Genomic DNA, 20,000 nt, shown 5'->3' with positions numbered 1-20,000 from the left:
TAATATAAAACCACTGACATTCGTTCTTACCTTTTGTCTTTAATATAAAACCACTGACACCTTTTCTTACCTTTTGTCTCTAATATAAAACCACTGACATCTTTTCTTACCTTTTGTCTTTAATATAAAACCACTGACACCTTTTCTTACCTTTTGTCTCTAATATAAAATCACTGACATCCTTCCTTACCTTTTGTCTCTAATATAAAACCACCGACATTCGTTCTTACCTTTTGTCTCTAATATAAAACCACTGACATCTTTTCTTACCTTTTGTCTTTAATATAAAACCACTGACATGACATCCTTTCTTACCTTTTGTCTCTAATATAAAACCAATGACATTCTTTCTTACCTTTTGTCTCTAATATAAAACCACCAACATCCTTCCTTACCTTTTGTCTCTAATATAAAACCAGACATTCTTTCTTACCTTTTGTCTCTAATATAAAACCACTGACATCCTTCCTTACCTTTTGTCTCTAATATAAAACCAGACATTCGTTCTTACCTTTTGTCTCTAATATAAAACCACTGACATCCTTCCTTACCTTTTGTCTCTAATATAAAACCACTGACATCCTTTCTTACCTTTTGTCTCTAATATAAAACCACTGACATTCGTTCTTACCTTTTGTCTCTAATATAAAACCACCGACATCCTTCCTTACCTTTTGTCTCTAATATAAAACCAGACATTCGTTTTTACCTTTTGTCTCTAATATAAAACCACTCACATCCTTTCTTACCTTTTGTCTCTAATACAAAACCAATGACATCCTTCCTTACCTTTTGTCTCTAATATAAAACCACCGACATCCTTCCTTACCTTTTGCCTCTAATACAAAACCAATGACATTCTTTCTTACCTTTTGTCTCTAATATAAAACCAGACATTCGTTCTTACCTTGTGTCTCTAATATAAAACCACCGACATCCTTTCTTACCTTTTGTCTCTAATATAAAACCAATGACATTCGTTCTTACCTTTTGTCTCTAATATAAAACCACCGACATTCGTTCTTACCTTTTGTCTCTAATATAAAACCACCGACATTCGTTCTTACCTTTTGTCTCTAATATAAAACCACCGACATCCTTCCTTACCTTTTGTCTCTAATATAAAACCACTGACATTCGTTCTTACCTTTTGTCTCTAATATAGAACCACATACATTCAATGTTACCCTCTTCTCTCTAATATAAAATCACTGGCATTGTATCATACCCTCTTCTCTCTAACAGAAAACCACTGACATTCTATCTTACCCTCTCCTCTCTTATATAGAACAACTGACATCTGTCTTACTCTCTCCTGTCAAATACAGTAATATCTGAACCAAGTTGAAAATAAAAACTGTGGTCACAGCGACAGGGCTGGAATGGAATTAAGTGTATTCTGCAAAAAAAGATCACAGGAGACAGGGGTCTGATGTGTGAAAAGGAAGATCATTGAAAAAAGCATGAATGGGCGGGTCTCTGAAATACCATCACATTTTCAAAGTAATATTTTGCGGTCAAAGAGATCAAAAAGCTTTTTTCTGTAATCGAGGAAAATAAACAGCACCCGTCATTTCCTTGCTGTTCATTCCAGAAAACTATGAATAAAACAACCGGTCTAATGCAATTTGACATGAATGGTGATGTAGAAAACCCAACTGCAAAGGATGGAATAGGTTGTGATTTTAAGATATTTCATGAGGTGTTTGGGAATACGTCTTTCATGTAGTTTCGATATCATTGATAGAAGTGAAACTCGTCCCCAGATCTGACAACGTTCAACTTCGGCAAAGAGATAATTTTGAAGGAGGTGATTCAAGTGAAGGAGAAACTACACCTTGCTTTGAGCACGGGTTGTAAAAAAAAAATAAAGAAAAGAGGTTCAACGATGTAATAAAGAGTGCTTTTCAGAAGAGAGGCACTTATTTCATCACGTCGTTGAGAAACACTTTCAAGGGGAATCAATCTGAGTGAGAAAGAGAGAGAGACAGAGACAAAGAGAGTGAGAGATAGAAACAAAGAGAGAGAGAGACAGAGAGAGACATATATATAGAGAGAGAGAGTGAGAGAGACAGACAGACAGACAGAGGGGGGGGGGATCCGCTGAAAAATCAATGTAGGTAACACAGTGTACGGTGGTCTCATCTTAGGTTCTTTGCCTCCAGCAAGTTAATTCGTTGGCTTTAGAGATCCCTTACCTCTGTATATCGTCAACGATTTACCGCTATCCTGACCATTTTCTGTAAGTTGGATCAGACTGGTTTTATTTCCAGTTATTCCACCAAGGAAGAAACCCAATCCACCGCTGACTATTAAACCTTTGAAACATTTTGGCTGTTTGCAGCTATAAACCTGCGCTGGGTTATGCTGCTGGTCAGGCATCTGCTTAGCAGACGTGCCGTAGCGTATATGGATTTGTCCGAACGCAGTCGTGCCTCAACGAGTATTTGAACTGAACTGAACTGAACTGAACTATAACCCCCCGAAGCATTTTTTTCTGCCTGACTTACCATTCCCATATGTAAATACAACGTGGCCTTCGTTTGTCAAATCCTTTATAAGCAGACTTCACGAAAAGTTGAGGGCCACATATGAAAATATGTATGTATTTTCATATTTGTTTAAAGGAAAGATGATTCCAATAATTCAGGCTGCATAATGTCTACCACTGGCCACTCACTGAACACACAAAACGGCTGTTTCAGGCACACGTTCATGATGAACAGCTAGCTTGAAAATGTGTATCAGCTTATTCAGTGGTTTATAAACGATATCTATGATTTTTCTACTGTCAAGTGCATATGCTTTTGTAACCTGACAATTGAGCATATAATTTTTCACTGTAGTTTGATGAAGCCTTTTGTACACGAAAGTGTGTCTTCACAACTGACTGAGAACGTTGATGTTTTTGACTTTTTATATTCATTATCAGTTGTTTCGCTTGTCAGTTTAACGACTTCTCTTTTACGAAGTCCTTTAAGTAATTTCCTGTAACTGTACTTAGAGTTGTTTTGTTGTTGTTGTTTTTTTGTTTGTTTTTCTTCCAAATTTCACCCACATTTTTACCCTCATTTGCCCAGTTTCTCCCAACCCTCCATTCATCCACATCTCCCACCCCTTCTAACTGATAATACTCAGATGTATTCATAAATACTTTAACAAAATGTCTTCAATCACCGATATGTGTGACGGGACATTAAACAAAATTCCTCCTCCTCCTCATGATGAACAGCTAGCTTGAAAATGTGTATCAGCTTATTCAGTGGTTTATAAACGATATCTATAATTTTTCATTGTTAAAAAAATTAAAGTGCATTTGCAGGAAAACTCATCTGGCTGTGAGTGGTGCCCAATTACATTGGCTGAACATAGCACTGTTTGTCAAAACAATCAGAATCATTTCGCCAAGCCTAAAAAGAAAGCTCTAGAAGTTACCAAGCTGTTCTTAACTTTTTTTTTGTGGACACTGTTTTCTGCCCCAGATCATATCGGGCTGCCACGTTGTCCTTCACTGGTCCCTTACATGGTTTTCATCATACTAAAGAATCATTTACAAGTTTGCTGGGAGATACACAAAAGTCTGAATCCATCAACAAGAGTAAACCCTACATATGAAGAATTCATGGGCCAGTGAGTCAGCCAATCTGCCTGCTGACAAAATAGGCATGCAGTCTATCACCAACAACTGTGAGGGATCTCTCTCTCTCTCTCTCTCTCTCTCTCTCTCTGTCTATATATCTATCTATCTCTACTGTGTATGTGTGTTCGTGTGTATATGAATCAGAATAAGATTTTATTCGTCAGTATCTTTGTGAGTATCTTTGAATATGATTTTAAATCATGAATCAAAGCTGTTTCTCCTGCTGCAGTATTGTCTGTCTATCTTCATCTGAATCGAAAAGATGCCCGAATCGCTCCGGTTGTAGGTTAAAGCGCCCAGATGAAGATTGTAGAGACTGAATACCGGCGTCGCCCCCCCCCCCCCCCCCCCTCCGCCCCCCCCTCCCCCCCCCCCGACCAACCCACCCACCTTCGCTCCCCTTCCTCCATCACACGCATAATCACTCGTGATGAGCAGTGACTCCCTGAGCCAGACAATCAACAAGTGTAGGACCTGTGTCCGTGTGTATGTGTGTGTGTGGGTGCATGCGGTGATAATGACAATGACGCACTGGATGCATACTGCTGTAAAACCCTCTCCCTCCCAGTGTCCTCCTTACTGGTCACCTCCCCCACCACCCCCACAGCAACTGATCCCAATACACATGATTATACACATATACAGCTATCTCATCTCATCTCCAAAACCTTCCGCCTACATTCTCAGCACACCGACCTCCACCTGCATCCCCCGCCTCCTCCCTCCTCCACCCCCCAGAGAAAAAAACAACAACAAAAAACGCTGACAGCGCCCACCTGGTGCCGCCGACAGCACATCCACACACACACGCCTCTACCCTGCCGCGTGGTGACGTCACGGAGCTCTTCTTCAAACGAGCGCTTCTCCCTTCATCTTGTTATATTGCGTTTCTTGTTCATCATCCCCCACCCACCCACCCACCCACCCCTCTCTGTGTGTGCCTCTTTTCCACCCTATCTTGCCGATGGAGCAGACTGCTACCACTACGGCGTCTAGGTTTTGAAAGGATGGGTGGCGGATGGGGGTGGGAGTGTGGGGTGGGTGGGGATGGGGATGGGGGTCGTTTTTATCAGGACCCGGGGAGTTGTACGTGTTCTGCTGGGAATAAAGCCAGAGTGGGGGTAAGACGAGGGGGGGTGAGGGGGCGTCCTGAGATCCCAGCACCGCAAGGAGAATTGGAACCATTTGCAGCAGAGGTTGTTTGTTGCAGACATACCGTACCAGGCAGTACAGCCAGCCGCATTCAACCGCAGAGAGAGAGAGAGACAGACAGAGTGAAAGAGACAGAGAGACAGACAGAGATTGACAGACTGACAGACAGAAAGACAGACAGACGGCACGGACTTTTTGTTTAAGGGAAGTGGAATAAGCATGCACTGCATGGGTTTGTTTGTTTGTTTGTTTGTTTGTTTATAACATCCATCCCTCAGGGAAAAGAAAGCTCTAAATCAAAATATTCACAAAAATAAGTGTTGAGGAAGTACAGACATGCCATTAGGGCATACTTAATTACGCACACAGACAAACACATTATATAAACGTAATAATTGCATTCCTGACGAAAACACATTACAATATATATAGCACACCGTCCCTGCCAGGGAGGGAGGAGAGGGGACCTCAAAGCCAACACGTGGGCCCACCAACGTCCGCGGAAATAGTTAATCACAAACATATTCCTAATACACACCGATTTTTAACAACGTTTGAAGAGACAGACAAGTGAAGAAAGGGGGATGGAGAGAAAGAGATGCAGACAGACAGACAGAAAGAGACAGGCAGACAGATGGACTGAGGAAGAGATAGGCGGGAGGCGGGGGGGGGGGGGGGGGGGGGGGGGGGGGGGGGGGGGCAGAGAGAATGACAGAGACTCTGACAAAGACATGGGTGTAATATTGTACAAGGCAATGACTATCATTTTCTCCACTTTTTTTCCCGTCTTCAACCGTGCAAAAGCGGTTCTATCATTCTACTATCCAAACAAACATGAACACAGCAGAAGCAGCAGCATGATGCTGATATAAGTTATGGTGTTCAAGTTCCTTTCAACCTGTTTGTAAAACGAGGTCCCTTGTGCAGCATGCAATTACAGCAGGCAAAAGAACCCACGGCAACAAAAGGGTTGTCTTTGGCTGGCAAATTCCGCAGAAAAAAAACCCACTTTGATGGGAAAACAAATACACGTGCAGACAGAAAATTGGGTGTCTGCACTGTGGCGACGCGCTCTCCCCTCGGAGAGCAGTCTGAATTCCACACAGAGAAATATGTTGTGACAAAAAAACAAGTTATACAAAACAATACGAAACAACAGAATATAATACAATTTAAGCGGTACGCAAGTCAGACAGAGCTGTTTGATGTCAACCCAACCCACTGACAGTGACATGACTGAGAAACAAATGTCTAGTGGACAGGACGTCAACCAGCTCTCGTGAAAAAACAAACAAACAAGTAATAAACAATGGTAACAAAAAGTCCGTAATAAAGCTGTCTTGCGGGTGGCGGGGACGGGGAGGGAGCTGCTGCTGCTGCTGCTGCTGTCAGAATCCTGGAATCTTACTTTTATTTTTACTTAGAGGAAGCGTTGGCTCACAGGGGTAACGAAGAGTTCACGTGTCGAAATCCTCGTGATTGTGCAAAAGAAACAGGGATCGAATGAGCGAGCGAGCAAGAGAGAGAGTCCTTGTGTGTGTGTGTGTGTGTGTGTGTGTGTGTGTGTGTGTGTGTGTGTGTGTGTGTGCACGAAAAGCGTGCGTGCGTGTGTGTGTGTGTGTGTGTGTGTGTGTGTGTGTGTGTGCTTGTGTGTGTAGCTGAGTGCGTGCGCGCTCTCCCTTGTCTCCATGCTTTCTTTCCAGGAAACGTGTGCCAATGTTGACGTCTTTTGGGTCCTTGTGCACTGGTCTGTTGACTGCTGAGGACGAAGAACATCTGTTGAACGAAACTCACTGCATGCTTTCTTTGAGGAAAAAGAAAATCTCGAACGATCTGTGCGCGTGCATTTACACACGCAGAGAATTTCCTTAAAAAACTAAAATAAAATAAAATAAAAACTGAAAACGAACCATCAATAGGCGTGTGCAGATGCACGTGCCACGCGCGTTGAGAATGGTGATAGGAGATAGTGGGGGCGAGACGGGTGAGAGACAGAGATGACACAGAGCGATATCAGCACACAGACACTGCACCTCCCTCCAACTCCCTCGTTAAGATCTCCCTTTGTGATAAGTGTTCGGGAGGCTTGCTTCGTATACGTTTTATACCTTCTTCAACACACTCTCTCTCTGCAACACACACACACACACACGGGAACGCGCGCTCACACACACGCTCACACATTGTTGACAGGACAGTTTCAGTAAGCTTAATTTTCTTCAGCTTTTTTTTGTTTGTTTTTTCTTTTCCGTTTTTCCTCTCACAGCCACACGCACACGCACTAACACACTATCACACAGACAGACAGACAGAAAAAAACACACACACACACACACACATCAACACATCATCAGCCGTGTGGTGCACATCTGGTTGCTTCAGAACTGCCCCAACCCCACCCCCCAACCTTGACCCCCACTACAATCTGACTGCTAATCAAAGTATTGATTGACGATGTTATAATGTTGCACGTGCATCCTCCGCGGCAACACGGAGTGCCGGACCCAAGCGCGCAGTTCCTGATCCCCCTGGCGTCAAGGCTTCAGGACAAAAGCGATCATCGATTTCCCCTGTCTTTACTTTTTTTTTTTTTTTAATTGAATAGTACGTTTCTTTCTCCTCCCGCTTTTCGTATCTATGAATCAAGGGTCATTTGTTTAACAGCCTACCTGAAAGTGGAGAACAATGCCTTTTTGTGATACCCATCTGCTTAGACCCAAGGATGTTACCAGGCAAGGAAAACAAAAGGAATATAACGGAATTTCTACCGTGCACCAGAACGACTGAGAGAGAACACTGAACACTGAAATGCTCAATGTCATAAGCTGTAAAGCTTTAGTGACACAGTAGGTACAAATACGAACAACAATTATGCAAAATATGCATAGAGCAGGAAGGAAAAACATAACTGAAGCAAAATAAACTACTTGGAGGGAGACAGACAGACAGAGGGAGAGTGTGTGAAAGACAGACAACTCAAGGGGAAGACAGAGAAACAGAGAGACTACGTGAGACAGACAACTGGAGGGAAAGACAGACGGACAGACAGAAGACAGCGAGGACAAAGACAGCAGGGGTGCGTTGTGCAACACGGTTCTTTCAGGACCAGCTGCCCACCAACACAGCAGTGACAGACAGCCTCCTATCGATCCGCGGGCTCCCCGCACGTGCAAACCATCACCCACACTGCGACAGGGGAAAATCTCCCCCACCTGACACACAGAGAGAGAGAGAGAGAGAGAGAGAGAGAGAGTCAAAGTCAAAATAAAAAAAAATGTTTTAATTGCAGGGCCTCTGGCCCATAACAACAGGAGTCACAGCAAAATGTAGCAAGCAACAAGTGCTCATTTACATATTATCATTCAGGCATTGTTTTCTCATATTTAGTGATTCATAGATATACATCGGAAGTTTCAAGATTGTTTCGGTATTTTCACTAGCTATGATAGAAGAAAGTCTGGAAAATTATGGGTTTCTGAAGTATCTGAGCGGTACTGATTCGTGTCTCGATTCCGTATATTTCGGACATACAAAGAGAAAGTGTATTTCACTTTCATTCGTATTGGAACACAAAGGACAGCAACTAATAGCATTATTCAAATTTGGCTTGTACTGTAAATAACTCTGTTTAATTGGAGACATACCCATTCTAAACTTAGCAAGGCAATTTCGAAAGTTAGCATTCCTGAGCTGGTATAAATAAGCTTTAGGAGTTACAGTTTGGTTGAAGCTTGCATACATTTGAAAGAAATCGTGACCTTCGAGTGCAGCATGCCATTCTTGACTGGAAGAATCAATTAGTCTCTGTTTGAATTCCGAAAGAAACATTTTAACATTTCCCCCACACCTTGCGCTTCCCCAAAAAAGCCAAATCCATACATATATAAAACATTACGTACATGACACGCCCATGTAACATAATTTTGACGTTGCAGAGATAATAACATGTTAAAAGCTTTTTTTGTGTATCTGTATTCATTCATACATACTATTCGTAGCTAGAACTTAACGCACTTTATATAAGCATTGATAAAAAGTGGGTATCTTCCTGTTTCTCCATATTACATCAAGCGTCTTGGTGACTTCGGACTCACACCCAAAAAACGTTGAATTCTTTCAATGTATTATTGATCAACAGTTAAACCCCATATTCCACACCCGTACATTAGTAAAGGCTGTACTTTTAAAAAAAATTTAAAAACCTGTGGTGAATGTTCTCCAATGGACCAAAGTACTTTTATGATTGCTGACACACCTTTCCTTGCGAGATCTGCGAGATCTTTAAGAGAATGACAGAAAGTAAGACTTGTAGAAAGATAGATTTCGAGGTATATCAACATATCAACAATTTGTAATTCTTCATTTCCAAATTACCACCTTTCTGCTAAAGATAGATGCCCACCATTTCTAAAAACAACTTTTACTGATTTATCTAAATTAACAACTAGATCAAGTCGTTTTGATGTTCTGTATAACACATTCAACTGATTTTGGAAATCAACAACACTATCAGAGAATAAAGCAACGCCATCTGCGAAAAGAAGAGTATAATTATGACTCAATAAAGTCTGGCGACAGCTGACTGCCATACCTACCACTGCAAAGAATACATTTTGTTAATTCATTGATTAATAGTGGAAAACAAAAGTACTGGTGAATAGGCTTCCTCTTGTTTCAAACCCCGTGGACACAGAAAAGCTTCAGTTACGTAACCACCAGTGCGAACCTTTGCTCTAACAACACAATATATACTTTTCAGGGCCTTTAGAATGTTACCGTTTACTGAGAGATGGGTATACAGATAGACACAGAGAGAGAGAGAGAGAGAGAGAGAGAGAGAGAGAGAGAGAGAGAGAGAGAGAGAGAGAGAGACGGACACATACTTTGTTTTATTGCCATTCACAATACTATCCTTTGGCAACGGGGACAACAAGAACAAGAACAAGAACTCCGGCCCCCAGAAAAAGGTCAAAAGTACACAATATGGTGATCACGCAGCGACAACAAAAATAATGTAAAATACATACTAACTTAAACGTTTAGGACAAAAGTGCTTCTTGTGCATAGTAAATTCATTCTGAATTTCTTCATTGCTGTCAAAGAATTCCTGTCGTATCTTCAAGGCATTAAATATATATAAACGCAGAGTTTACGAATACTGCAAACAGAACCATTCTTCAGCAAGTGAACATACGATTGACCTTCAGAGTTCGAGAGAGAGAGACAGACAGACAGACAGAGGGAGACAGAGAGATAGACAAAGACAGAGATAGACAGACAGAGACAGCCTAGAGAGAGAAAAAAATAGATGAGACAGACAGACAGACAGACTAACAGACAAAGTCACAGACAGACACAGAGAGAGACTGAAAGAGATGGGAGAGAGAGACAGACAGACAGAAAGTGGGAGACAGAGAGAAAGACAGAGACATACAGAAAAAGAGACGGGAGAGAGACAGACAGACACACACACACACAAACACAGACACACACACAGAGGGACAGAGAAAGAGATGGGGGGTGGGAGGTTCTGGTTCTGTTCAAGCCACAACAACAAATCATTCTGGCACTTTATCAAGCGTCTAAGCAAGCCAGTTAAAATTGTTTTGCTTCTGCTGAGGAATCCAGTTATCTTCTTTATTTGTCGTTCCAACCTGACCTTACAACCCTTTCACATGTGCACGCGAAACTGCGTTCATACAGACACTCACCATACACACACATACATGAGCAAAAGGGGAAAACACAATGCCACACGCACGCGCGCAACCCCCCAACCCCCTTACACATATACACACACACAAACACATCTCTCTCTCTCTCTCTCTCTCACACACACACACACTCTCTCTCTCTCTTTCTCTCTGTATATATCTATATATACATATATAGAGAGAGAGAGACAGAGAGAGAGAGTGAGAGACAGACAGACAGAGACACAGAGAGAGAGGTGCGCGCGCGTATTTGTGAACGTGCGCCGTAAGCTTAAGAACGCACAAGGCATAATGACATGCGAATAATCAGAATCAAGTACTAGAAAGTTGCGAATGTTGTGGTCATGCAAAGGAAAACAACAAGAGAGGGAAGGCCTTCAAGACTCACTTGTGATACACTTGAAAAAAATCTAATTGTTAAAATGTGTTCTGTATTTGTTATTATAAGCTTTGCGTTAAAAAATTTAAAAAAAGAAAAGAAAAAAAAGTCCAAACCAGATTCGAATTAAGTCCCCTAGCATTAGTTACAGAGTAATTTCCCTTTTTTTTTTTTTACTATTGCACCAAAAACGTTTGCAAAATAAATAAAACTTCCATGCTTAGCAAAAGAAGTTCCTGTTTGAACAAAAAATGATAATAATGACTGCTCTTGTTGTTGGGTCAGAATATCAGATCAAAGTGCCAAGTTTAGAGAATACAAAAAGTATAGATATAACAGTAAATGCAGTTTGCATATAATTAGGCTTCATTATTAATTTTTTTGTGCACATCCCAGAGGTGCAATATTGTTTTCAACAAGATGACTAGAAAGAACTGAATTTTCCCTATTTTTATGCCTAGTTTGGTGTCAACTGACAAAGTATTTGCAGAGAAAACGTCAATGTTAAAGTTTACCACGGACACACAGACACACACACACACACACACAGACAACCGAACACCGGGTTAAAACATAGACGCACTTTCTTTACACAAGTGAGTCAAAAACGAACGGCGCGGCCGCCTGTTGCTCCCGGGCCTGGCTTTGCGCTCAGTTGTCAGCACTGTTTGTTACGCAGTCTAATTCTGTGGAAAGTGTCTATCTCGATTTATAAATGGTGTGGTTGTGGGTGTGTGTGCGCGCGCTTGAGTTCTTGCGCTCGGGGCGGGTGGAAGTGCTGCCACGAGTGTTTTGTGTCCCAACTAAACGTTGTGTGACAGAGTTTCAGAGAATACGGTGCGGGAGAGAGGCAGATGAGGGAGGAGAAGAAAGAGGGTGGATGGACGATGATGGCGGAAAGGACAGTTCCCAAAAGCAGCTGATCGGGTTCAAACTGCTGTCTAAACAATGCAATCCACTTCCGTTCATTGGTCGTTTTGCTGCAGTGAAGACAGACACACCCCGTCAGCCCGTCACACCCTTACAATGTTACTGGGTTTTACGGAAATTCCTCTGATGGAGTGAAAGTATAGACTGTGAAAAGAGTGGACGAATAGCCTGAAGACAGCATGCATTGAATTAACTGAGTGGGTGAGTGAGTGAGTGAATGAATTGGTGATTCAGTCAATCAGTCAGCGTTGCATTTTGCATGTTTATATTTGCGCGTGTGCGCGCACACACAAGCAGAAAAAGACAACAGAGAACGGGGAGAGATGGACACATGGACAGGTGGATCATGGATGGATGGCATGGATTGATAGGGGTTTGGATATACAGCTTGACAGTTAAACAGAGACAGACAGACAGATAGAAAGATAGACAGATTCAAGGCTCTCTGAACAACTGCAGAAGGGCAACAGAGAGACAGGAATGAGATGAACAGAGAGACTGGAGCAAGAGGAAAAGAGAGAGATGGGGACAAGATGAACAGAGTGTGGAAAGAGCGGAACAGACAGACACGAAGGAGAGAAAAGGAGACAGACAGAGAGAGAGAGAGAGCAACATATAGAGACAGGAAAGACAGGAACACAGAGACAAAGACAGCAAAGAGAGGAACAGAGAAACCGGATATAGAACAGAGACACAGAAGGAACAGAGAGACAGAAAATAGACGAACAGAGAAAAAAAAATGACATGAAAGAGAAGGAACAGGGATAGGAAAGAGAACAGAGAGATATCACGCAGACAGAATAAAAATCAAACCCTTCACAAACAACCAAAGCCCTCTGCTGAACCCTGATACCCTTCACAGGAAAAAAAAAATCGTTCAAAATTTCGTTGCGCCAAACTTCAGTCACGTTCTGTCGTAAGCGATCGTCCACAGAACATGCTGTTAACAGACGCCATTAATTAACAGGTTGCGGTGTTCTGGTCAGTCAGTCAGTCTGTCTGTCTGTCTGTCTGTCTGTCTGTCCATTCAAGCTCCCACTCTGTGCACAACCCCCATCTCTCTTGGGTTTTTTTAAATTTTTTTATTTAATTTTTTTTTTTATTATCCGTTTTACTTTAGAGGTTGCAGTTGAAAACTGTACCCAAAGAGCTGCACGTACGTCAATGTCAATAAAAACTTTTTTAAGCAGCCAACAGGTCGACGAGTCTTATATCACTCTGTGTTACCCTGTCTCTGCAATCTGTCTGTCTCTCTTCCCCACTCTCTCCTGAACGATAGTTGCTCTTTCGAACATGAGCTTCTCCGTTCTTTTTGCCCTGTTAACAGGTCCTATTCCAGTCGAAGGTCATTCTCTTAAAAATCGAAAACGTCATCATTTCTTACGGCTGGGCAGCAATGCTCCTGGCCAGGCTGTATTTTCTGAGCTGTCTTGGCAGAGCTAAACTTGCTTAGCCTGTAGAATGACCGTAGACTTATGAAATTCCTAACTGCTAAGCAAACTGAGCACGGAAAGATCGCCTATGCAACCTTTAGGGCCCTGGACTCAGCTCGGGGCAGACAGTTTTGTGTCGATCTTAAATATTTTCCTTTCTCTGTGTGCAAAGACGGATATTGAAGAAGCAGGCGGTGTTGAGAAACGAAGTGGAGGTGAGCACGTTTCCCGTCTTCATGGTGTGTGGAAATGTTGAGTGAGGAATTCGCGGAGAGAACAATGAACATAGGGTTTAACCTGCTTCTGTCATAGTTGTTGGACAGCAGCAAACGCCCTTGTCAGTTGATTTCCTCTGGAAGGAAACACATTGGCGGGGGGTTAAAATAACCCGCAGAAGACCTCTCTCTCTCTCTCTCTCTCTCTCTCTCTCTGCCTCCCGCCTCTCCCTTTCTGCCAACCCTCCTTCTCCCTCACAGCACACACACACACACGCGCGCACGCACACACGCACGCACGCACACACACACACACACACACACACACACACTATGAACATACATATGCACGCACGCACACACATATGTATGCACAGACGCGCGGGCGCACAATCACGCACACTCTGGAGTCCGAAACAGAAGAAGATGATGACGCTGTAGATGACGATGATGATGGTGATGATGAAGATGAAAGAAACGGCAGAAGGAATAAAATGCAGAAGAGCAAAGGAACACAAAACGCGCCCAACATTAAATTGAGCGGGTTTTTTTCACAGCGTGGAATGGAAAACAACTGTTGTTCCCGTCAGACTGCAAACAAAAAAGCCATAGAAATACCAGGCAACCCTGTAGGCTCTTTTCATCTATGCCTCTATGTTTTCTGAAGACTGACAGAAAAGAAAAAAAAGAAAGAAAAAACAAAAAAAACAGCCAGCTGCAATTTACGTATTAAACGCTGTCTACAAAAAGCAACAACCTCCACCACTGTCTTCGCTCTCTACATGGGAAAAAAACATGAACGCGGTAAAAATGCTTTTCAGTGCGGGTAGTTGGAGTGTTTTGATCGTTCTGTCTGTCTGTCTGTCTTTATCTTTGTCTTCTCCCTCTTCGACTGCTTCTTCGTATTATCACCATCATCATCATCAGTAGTGGCAGATGTGGTTGTTGTAGTAGTAGCAGTAATAGCAGCAGTAATAGGAGCAGCAGCAGTAGTAGAAGTAGTAGTAGTATCATCATCACCATCATCATCATTATTATTGTCACGCAAAAAATCCTCTATGAAAAAAGTGTCTGTCTTTCTATATGAGTCTTTCCCACCCTTCCCCCTGTGAAAATATCGCTTTTCCTCCCTCCCTCTCTTTCTCCGCCATGACCTCTCTATCCAGCAATACAGGGGCCCGTTTACCCACTTCCTTGTAAGAAAGACCTTCCTTGTCAGAAAAAAGAAAGAAAAGGAGAAATAACCAAAACAAAGCAAGAAAAATCTCCGAAAGGATCAGAACATAAAACGACAGAGCAGCAACAACAGAACATAACAGAAAGCAACACAAAATGAAAAAGAAATATTTACTTTCTGTCTATAAAGGAAAGATTTGATTTTATTTTAAAGCAAAGAAAATAAAATAAAATAAAAATAAAAAGAAGAAGAAGAAGTAAAAACACACACAAAAAAAAGAAAGTAAAAATGTGACAGAAATTATCGTGCATAGAAAACAGGAAATGGAAAAAAAAACAAACAGGAATAGAAAGAAAGTGAAAATGGAAAGAAAAGAAAGACAGAAAAGGAAATAAAAAGGAAGTATTAAAACAAAGAAAAGGAAATAAAGACTGGGATAGAAAGAAAGTAAAAACGGGAAAGGAAAGGAAAGAATATAGAGAAGGGAAAAAAAGAAAGAAAATTCTAAAAAGAAAGGAAAGGACATGAAGAAAGAAAAGAAAAGAGAGAAAAACGGGATTGAAAGAAAAAAAAAGGAAAAGGATTCTTCCAAAGGGAAAGAAAAGGATTGAAAAGGAAAAGAAAGAGAGTACGCTGAACGGGAAGGAAAGGAAGGGAAGAAAGGGGAAAGGAAAGAAAGCAACCAAAACGAAAAGAACGAAAAGGAAGGACAGTGTAAAAAAAAAAAAAAAAAAAAAAAAAAAAAAAAAAAAATCACACACACACAAAACCCAACAAACTAACTGGTATTTGTATGATAGTCAGTCGTGTCTATGACAGAACAGAAGAGGAGGCAACTGCTGTTCCGACTATCTGGGTTAGAGTTTGATTACAGTGGAGAGTGTCTTGCCCAAGTTACATCCCCAATCTCTCGGCCAAGAGGGTTTTAGGACAGTCGGCGTTGGGATGGTTCCAAAGGCCAACTCGCCCTCAAGGCTGCAGCACTAAGAGCCAGTGCAATTTTGCATCCTAGTCTGAGAGTCATAGTCCTTCAGAACACGGCTGAAAGGAACGTCCGTTCCTGCACAGCCACAGCCTAGTTCACCCCTCTCTCTACCAAGGGGCCTCCGCTTCCGTGTGTACCCCACCCCCACCCCCTACACTCCACAGCATGGGCAGCCACATTCCGTTTTCAGGGAAACAAAGGATGGAGTAAATGGCATGTCAGACTGGTAGTATCTGTATCTCTTCCACGATATGTTCTGGGTATCCAACCCCACCACGTCCCAACTTCCCACCCTCTCCCCGTGGTTCTTATACTACCGTCCTCTTCTACTGCAAGCTGAAGTTCCAGTTTCATTTTCAAGAAGGTGTCCGTGCGCTACACTATTTCTGCTGAAAATAAAAGAGCTGAAGGCACTGGATGCAAAAAGATAACCCCCCCAACACAAGGGTTTCCGCTGCGCAAATACAGAGCGGAACTGCATGGATTAAGCATTCATATTTGTATGTAATGTTAAACAAACAAACACACACACACACACACACACACACACCAAAAAAACAACATTTTCCGTAACAACATACCTAAAAGCTGTGGAAATGCTTTTTTTCCAGTGTTATGCATCTGGTTTTGAAAGGAAAAGGGGATGTCAGAGCATACTTCATTAATATCCGCTGTCATTGTTTTTTAAGCGCATGCATGCACTTCCACAGGGAACGGTTAAAAATATCAAGGTACAAATAAAAAAAACTTCTTACATTTTTCTCTGTTTTGGTTTTTCAGAAACGTTTCGTTCAAAATTGTATTATACGTATGCATTCATTGATTTTTCATGGGGAAAGAAGTCTCTTTATCTTTCTCAAGGCATCGCGTAAAAAGCTTTTAGCTGATCCATTTTATCCTCAACAAAATGTGTGTTCAATAACATTCATTTATTTATTCTCTCTCTCATACACGCACACACACATACACACACATACACGCACAAACGCGCGCGCACGCACACACACACACACACACACACCGTCTCTCTATCTCTTTATCCCTCTGTGTGAAGTGTAAATGTCTGGATTTGTTCGAGCTAGTGTTGTATTTATCCTTTTTTTTCTTGTCCGACAGTGTGTGCAGTTTCACGGTTTGCCTGTGCCCATGTCTTTTTCTTTATCATAACTTGCAATGCATTTTGATTTCATTCGTATGCATTCTGTACGTGTTCTATTTTTTATGGCCCTGAGCTGAATGGCTGAAGAAAGCACGTTGTTTCATTATCTCATTTCCTAGGTTCAAACAAAAAATCGTGCCGTTTCTTTCTCACCGGCCACACACACACACACACACAACACACACGCACGCACGCACACACACACACATAAACAACACACACGCACGCACGCACACACACACACACACACACACAACACACACATACACAACACACACATACACAAACAACACACATACGCAAACAACACACACACAGCACACACACACACACACACACACACACACACACACACACACACACACACACACACACAATTTGCCCACTTCCCTACGTGTAAACAGCACCAGGTAGATGCAACAAAAACGGAACGTCAATCTGAGAGTCTGAATCTTTGTGGTGTTTTCCAGCCACCATTGTCAAGACAAGGCACCACGCACTCCATCAACTCCCCCCCCCCCACCGCCACCCCTCCCTACCCTCCCTCCTTGCCAATCATTCTTCCCCTCCACCGCCGTCTAATCTCTACCCTCCTTAACCCCCTCCCCAGAAGAAAAAAAAAATTCCTACCTCCTTCGAGGTTTAGTGGTTCCGAACACACAACAGCTTCGATTGTTCAAACAAAACACACAACCTTATTGCCTTGAGAGAGAGAGAGAGAGAGAGAGAGAGAGAGAGAGAGAGAGAGAGAGAGAGAGAGAGAGAGAGCACACAAAAATGTCCACCTACCCACACGTGCACATAATCGTTCAGTATCATGTACATGAAAAGGGGTTAAATGAAAGTACACTTCGCATGCAAACACGCGCGAAAAAGAACACTACACATACATACAAACACACACAGACACACACCACACACGAGGAACGAGGTGTTGAATGACGTCACACACTGTCCCAATGTCGGAAGAGAAAGAATTCAAACATAGGTCACAGATAAAAGGTATCCAGCCTCTCTTTCTCTCTCACCAGTTTTAATCTACATCTGCAGTGAAGAATTCAGCATTGGTGTAATGGGAATGATCTGTTCTATTTGCCAGCTCACCTGCATTCAGTTCCCTCTTCCCATCAACCGTGACAGTTATGCTTTAGCTGAGGGCAAAGAATTCAATAGAGATTTGACACTCAGTCGTTTCGTTCTTGTTATCTTTTTCTGTTCGCTCACCTGTCTAAAGTTGTTGTTTTTTTCCACACCTGCTGTATCACCTGCACCGTTCGTTTCGGTGCCAGTCACTCACAAGCCGCTCATTCCGAACGCTCCATTCACAGATACACCCGGGTTCGTCTGCCGCAGTCTAAGCGCCGGCAGTCCGCAGGGAAATGTCAAGGTCAGGTAGACAGTAGGCCACACACCAGAGGAGACCCCATAAGCTCTACATGTTTTGTTTGGCTGATCATGAGGGAAGGCGACCACATTAAATGGATTTCAAAGATCCATGCAGCTGTCTGTTTTTTGTGGGGTTTTTTTTTCTGGTAATGCATCTCAGAAGGAGAGAGACAGACAGACAGAGAGAGACAGAGAGGGAGATAGAGACTCTTCCCATTGGTCTCATACATACGAGCAGACCAGTTTCGTTACAATTCCCAAGTTCAGTTTCGTTCCCCTGAGCGTGGGCACTGTCTGTGGGTCAGAAGTGGTGTTTTCATGGTGCTGCAGATCGAGGGCTGAGGAATTCTCTCTCTCTCTCTCTCTCTCTCTCTCTCTCTCTCTCTCTCTCTCTCTCTCTCTGTCTCATACACACACACACACACACACACACACACACACACACACACACACACAAAGAGTAAAGCATACATTTACTCACATCCCTACAGATAACACTTGGTGAAAAACGGGCACACACACAGACAACAATAAACGGAACGTCAAACTGACAGTGTCTGGATCTTCATAAGTGTTTTCCAGCCACCAGCCACCATTTGTCAAGACAAGGCACAACACTCTCCTGTACATCCCTTCCCTATACCACGCAGAAGGCCAAAGCACGCCCGCCCGCAGCACACACACACACACACACACACACACACACACACGAACGCACACACACACACATACACACACACGAACGCACACACACACACACACACACACAAACACACACGAACGCACACACACACACACAAACAAACACACACACCTCCTTCTGGGTCTGAAGGTTCCACTAGCACAATGGCGTCAATTGTGCAAACAAAGTGCGCAACCTTTCTGGCTTCAAAGAAAAGAAAGAAAGAACGAACTGAAAAGAGTAATGGAGGAAAGGGGTGTTGAATGACGCAGTGCACTTGCCTCGCCTTGCCTCTAGCAGAGAAAACAATTCAATACAGATAATGAAATTACAAACTTTTCTCTTCGCTTCACTGTATAAATAAATCATCCCCCATCTGCCGTTCTCCATCTGTGGCGGATTTGTTTAGGAGAAGAGGAAAGAATTCAATATAGATGTTGTTCATAAACACTGTGCGTTCGTTCACATGAATATATCAGTTTTCTCTGCAGGAGAGAGAGAGAGACAGACAGACAGACACACACACACACACACACACACACACAGAGAGAGAGAGAGAGAGAGAAGATTCAGACAGACAGACAGACAGACACAAAGTGACAGAGACAGAGAGATAGAGATAGACAGAGTGAGGCTTACGGAGAGAGACAGACACAGAGACAGACATAATCCTTCTTGTTATTCTCGTTGATCGACTTTAACGTTTTTCTGCTGGTTTGCAAAGATTCGCTAGCACCAACTATCATTATGTCTGTTAAGGGACGTTTAGGCAGACAAATGGTGTTGTGTGTGTTACGTGATTTAAAAAAAATATTTTCATAACTGTTGTTGTAAAAGCATTATGTTCACATGCAACAAAAACCGATAAAGGCCAGTAGCAGCAACATCAGCAGCAGACAAGTGGATACGAACCATGGGGTCTAACACGGAAACAAACATGGGCAACAATTTGTCTGGGCTGACTATGTGACAAACAATTTTGGTCCCGGAGAAAGCTCTCACGTGCGGATGCTATATATGAGAAACAACCACTGTGATCCAAACGAAGATGTGAATGTCTCGACCATCTTGTTTTGAGGATCAAAATCATGACACAAATCGAAAATAAAATCTAATAATCCTGATAACGACTTCTTCTTTCATACCTG

General features: G+C 42.5%; 1 protein-coding gene across 6 annotated transcripts in view; it reads right to left on the bottom strand.

The window, feature by feature from the left end:
• LOC143292420 (dual specificity calcium/calmodulin-dependent 3',5'-cyclic nucleotide phosphodiesterase 1A-like) overlaps positions 1 to 20,000 on the bottom strand; it is a 447,558-nt gene that overhangs the window by 168,322 nt on the left and 259,236 nt on the right. The gene's annotated exons all lie outside the window — the stretch shown is intronic.

This window comes from Babylonia areolata, chromosome 18 (assembly GCF_041734735.1).
Source record: "Babylonia areolata isolate BAREFJ2019XMU chromosome 18, ASM4173473v1, whole genome shotgun sequence".
Classification (NCBI taxonomy): Eukaryota; Metazoa; Mollusca; class Gastropoda; order Neogastropoda; family Buccinidae; genus Babylonia; species Babylonia areolata.
This window is presented reverse-complemented; position numbering and strand designations above follow the sequence as displayed.